Source organism: Catharus ustulatus, chromosome 1, assembly GCF_009819885.2.
Source record: "Catharus ustulatus isolate bCatUst1 chromosome 1, bCatUst1.pri.v2, whole genome shotgun sequence".
NCBI lineage: Eukaryota > Metazoa > Chordata > Aves > Passeriformes > Turdidae > Catharus > Catharus ustulatus.
Genome location: NC_046221.1, coordinates 23269974 through 23274946, shown reverse-complemented (window position 1 = coordinate 23274946; position 4973 = coordinate 23269974).

Sequence of the window (4973 nt, the reverse complement as noted above, 5' to 3'; positions counted from 1 at the left end):
TGGGCAGGACACTTGGCAAACATACTGGTGCCTCGCAATCTCATCATGGCTAAACTTTTTGTTGAATGAAAAGTGGACTGAATATATGCTGATAGTACTGTAGTGTTCACTCATGTTCTGAAAGCATGAAGAATGTCTTAGGGTAGGATAAGGGATATAGCTAGTCAGTGTGTCTGTGTGAAAAAGCTGTTATCCAGACATTGAAAAAGAAATAAATTACCCTTAGAATATTTTTATGAACTCAGATTCAAGTTTTATCTCTCAGACAAAATGTTGATCAGAGCACCCATGTATTAGAAAGAAACACAAGCTAAAATTTATTCTGCATAAGCACAGAAGAAAAAGCAAAATACCTTACATTGATTTTTTATTGATTTTTGTGTAAAACATAGTCTATGGAAAAATAGATAAGAGCACTACTAATAATTTATAATAGCCCTGTTCAGAGAGACAGCACAAACAGTTTGACAAACAACTACAAAAAGAATATTACACATGGGAGACATATAATGCTCACTGTAAGACACTGCCAGCAAGGTATAACAAACAATATATAATGACAGATCATTGTTCAAGTCAGTTAAATGTGTCACTTATTTTAAAGGCTGTAATCTAATTAATTCAAGCAGTATCATATGGTGATACAATATCAGTACTGCAACATTATTCATTTCATTGATAGAAAATACTACAGGATAAACAGCTAAGAAATCAAAACCTTGTGTATTAGGAGATGCACTGTCTACAAGGACCTGTGCATATGTATTCATTACCACTGCATATGTGAAAATATTACACTGAAAAACTGAATCCATCTAATTTTTATGCACCTGATATATCTAACTTTCTGAGGAAAGCTGTTTCCTAATTATATTCATACCTGTGAAATTTATTGCCACTTGGGAACTCATTGCCTTATATTAATTAACTATTTCCTGTAATGCTGGTTGGGCAGCTAATACCATACAGACACAAATATAAAGACACACTATTTTATAGGCAATTAATGGCAAATAAAAATATGAATATACTTGGCACATCATATCATTCACAATGTTGGAACAAAAAATTAAATATGGCACCAATTCACAGTAACCATTACCATAAGCAGAAGAACTTGCAAAACAATTACAAAATAATTAGTATCTAAATAACTCAAAAACTGTAAAAAATTCAAGAACATGTGCACTTAATTAACTTGTACATAGTTGCCACAATTAACAGAATTCTAAGAGAAAATTAAAGACACATGGAACCTGTAATAGAACTCATTTTAGACAATGTTAAGAAACAATAGTTTAATATCCATGGAAAACAAATAACCTGTTGCTAAATACATAGAGGTCTCAATTTTATAATATGTGTACAATTCTGTATCACATATTAAGCACTATTTTTTTAAACTGTACAATAATTAAGAGAAATTAGGCTTATTTGATTACTTATTTTCATTAGGCAGTTAAGCAATTTATATAAAGCTACACAAAAATATTTTATAGCAGGCTATTCCTCAAAATATGTACTTATTCTCCTAAGTAACTAAGATGTCTAAACGATTTTAGTTGTTTCTATTTAGGCAATCTAAACAAAACAATTAGCCTCAGGTATTTTTCCAATGAGAAGTCCTATGGTGAGTTCTATAGAAATCAATGTGTTTGGTCATATGAATAAAGATCCCTTGTGGGACTAAACATATGCTGGATATAAAGTGTGCTAAATGCATGAGCATCGTTTACCTTGAGGCTTAACAGTGTCTTGTTAGAGTGAATTGGTCCTTAAAGAACACTACAAAATACTAAATCACAAGTCATGCTATTCCAGTTAGAAGTAAATACATGGCCTAATGGGAAACCATGTCATTTTTGCAGCACAAATATTTCACAAAATGCCTTCATATAGTTGATCTAAAAATATTGTCTATTTATTAACACTTGAACATTTCAACCTTTCAATTAACATATAAAATTAAAATATATTTTTAATTTTCTACACACAGTTTGAAAATAGGAATGACTCATCATTATTCTCTCCAGACATCTTTGGCAGTTTAAAACTGAGCAGTTTAATCACTGCTGAAGAAATTTAATGACAAAGTAACTTTTTGCATAGGAAAGAGGGCCAACACATTTCTGTATATACTGTCAGTGGATGCTTTACAGTACAATATCTAAGGACTTTGACAGTAATTTTCAGTTAGTACAATATCATAGTTCTGCAACTTTATCACTATTGCATAAAAACAATTAAATAATTGTAGGTAACATTAATGTTAATTACATATTCTACAGAAATTTGAAATTACTGCAAAATAATAGCAGCATATTTAATTTTTAAATGTAGTCAGATTGTCAACGGTAATATTTTCTACCTAAACCTGTTCAGAGATATGAAATTCTACTCCCAGTTATACCAGCCAATTCTAGTGATTTTAATCAAGTTTCATGTGCAAGACTGGGGTAGAATATAGAGTGGTATTTATCCCATTAAAATTCTCCAAGATTTGACATGTGCTAAGATTTTTAAAGTTAATTTTGTTTTTTGAAGCACAATGCTTCAGTCTTGTGTGGTTTCACTCTGTAACAATGAAATAGGAAACAGTCCAGGACATTCAATTCTGCAAGCCTTTTAAGAAACCTTCTGGAATGCAGTTACAGACAAAATTAAGTTAGAAGTTGTCATTGCTACTTGTTCTTCATTTTTATGTGAAAATCTCATTTGCACTAGAGTTTAGGCTCCTGTCTGTCTCCAAGAACAACAGGGTTTTCACTTAATATCTAGAATGTTTGATAAAAACTATTGTACTTGTGTAACACCACCAGTATCACTGAAATAGCTGCATATAGGAGGAACAATTTTAAAAATACCCTGAAACAAACTTATTTGGCTTTGGAAAAAAGAAAGAATGCAAATATTTTAAAACTTTATTTGATCGATTTATTGAGCCTTTTTTTTTCTTCTTTATTTTTGTGTTAAAAAATAGGAAAGTTTCAAATTTCTAAAATGCTTGATAAATTTTTGGAGAATGTAGCTACTAAATACAGTAATCCAGATGCAGCACCTGTCTCAAATAAATCCAAAATTACTGATTTCCAAGAGGCTGAGAAGTCATGTTAGGAAAAAAAAGTCACTGGACATCTACTTTCTTTTTGGAAACATCTGCCACTTGTCAGCTATTGGAGATAAATCTCAAAGACCTTAGCCTGACCAATTACACCTGTTATTATAATTTATTTTTGCCAACAGGTTGAAATAAAATTAATTACTTTCCTTCCAATTGGCTCCATCACCAAGGCTTAAAAAGAAGGATAAATCTGAGATTTCCAACTACTTGAAATTGAAAATTTCTGAACTAAAAAAAAGGTATCAAATATATGTTGACACACATAACAGTTGTTTTTTTCAAAAAATGTATTCACAAACCTCCATTTTCAAGAAGAATCCATTGGCCTCTCATTCAATACAAAACATGTCTAAAGACATAAAAATGCTTTAATTCTGAAAAAATCATCATGCAAGTATTTAATTTTTCATCGCTAGATTTGAACATGCTTAAAATGAAAGGAAGTTTAACTGTTTCTCCTTTTGTAAACCTTCTGTAAATCCAGAATATACACAGGCTTGATGTGTAAGTTTGGAGAATTTGAATACTAGAATAAAAATAAAATTGTAAATATTTTGAATTTGAAATTAAAAACAACTAACGTGAATTCTTTAGGCTTAGTCTGGCATAACTGGGGGCAGAGTTTGATTCTAGAATTTTCTTTTTCTGTAAAGCTATTTGTTTCATTCCAAGAAGAGATAATGAGATATATAGGACCAGTGATGTTTAAGGATAAATTCAAGCTTAATTCTGTATATTTCTGATGCATCATTGAACAAATTCTGACAAAGTAATAAATAATACGAGAAGGTTCAGCTAAGAAAATCAGAGATTTTTAAACAGTGCAAATGTAGATAAGAAAAATATAATTTAATACAAGAAAATTAGGACCAAATACACAATCTGAAAAAGAAGTTTTGCTAATTAGGCAGTAGCAGCCTAAAGGTATGAGTTGAGTTTGGTTTTGTTAGAGAAGAGTAATTGCTACTGACACAGCAGTAGTAATGTGTAATTGTGAAGATTAATTAGAATCCAACAGGAAATGCAAATGTCAAAGTTTGGAGATTTTTAAGTATAAGAAATATAATTTGGCTTCTCAAAACTTCAGGCATATCCCAGAGACACTTGTAAAAGTTAGACCTTTATATAAAAATAGAAGATTGGATTTGCACAAAAAGATACTAAGAATTTAAGACACATTCTGGGTAATTCATATATAATAACTGAAGCTCCAGTGTAGACACATACAGAACATGAGTATTGTGATGCTTCCAATATATTGAAGTTTCACAGTGAAAATGTATTTTTTATTGTTGCTGAATTCTCAGCTTTTCTTTTTTGTTTTAAAATATTTCCTCATATTTCAAAATCATTGAAAAATCATAAACTAGGTTACACACATATCTGTCTATAAATGTATAGCATGATTTTGAATCTTTATTATATGATGTACGGAAATAAAGAGATGCCAAAGTTCTAAAATCCTACATAATACTTCGAAAAAAAGACAGTACTAGTTCAATACCCTCTGCTAACAAGATGTACAATCACACCATAACTGAAACTGGGTTTGCATATTCAAATCATGGAATGGTGTAAAACCACACACAAATGAAGGTATTGTAACTGGGTTTGCATATTCAAATCATGGAATGGTGTAAAACCACACACAAATGAAGGTATTGTACATGTAAAATACACTTGACCAAGTGCAAGGTGTTACACCTGGGCTGGGTTAACCCCCAGTACCCACACTCACACTGGGTTAACCCCCAGTACACCCAGGCACTCACAGCCCAGAGAGCCAAACGTGTCCTGGGCTGCACCAAAAGCAGTGTGGGCAGCAGGGCAGGGAGGTTTTGCCTCTCTGCTC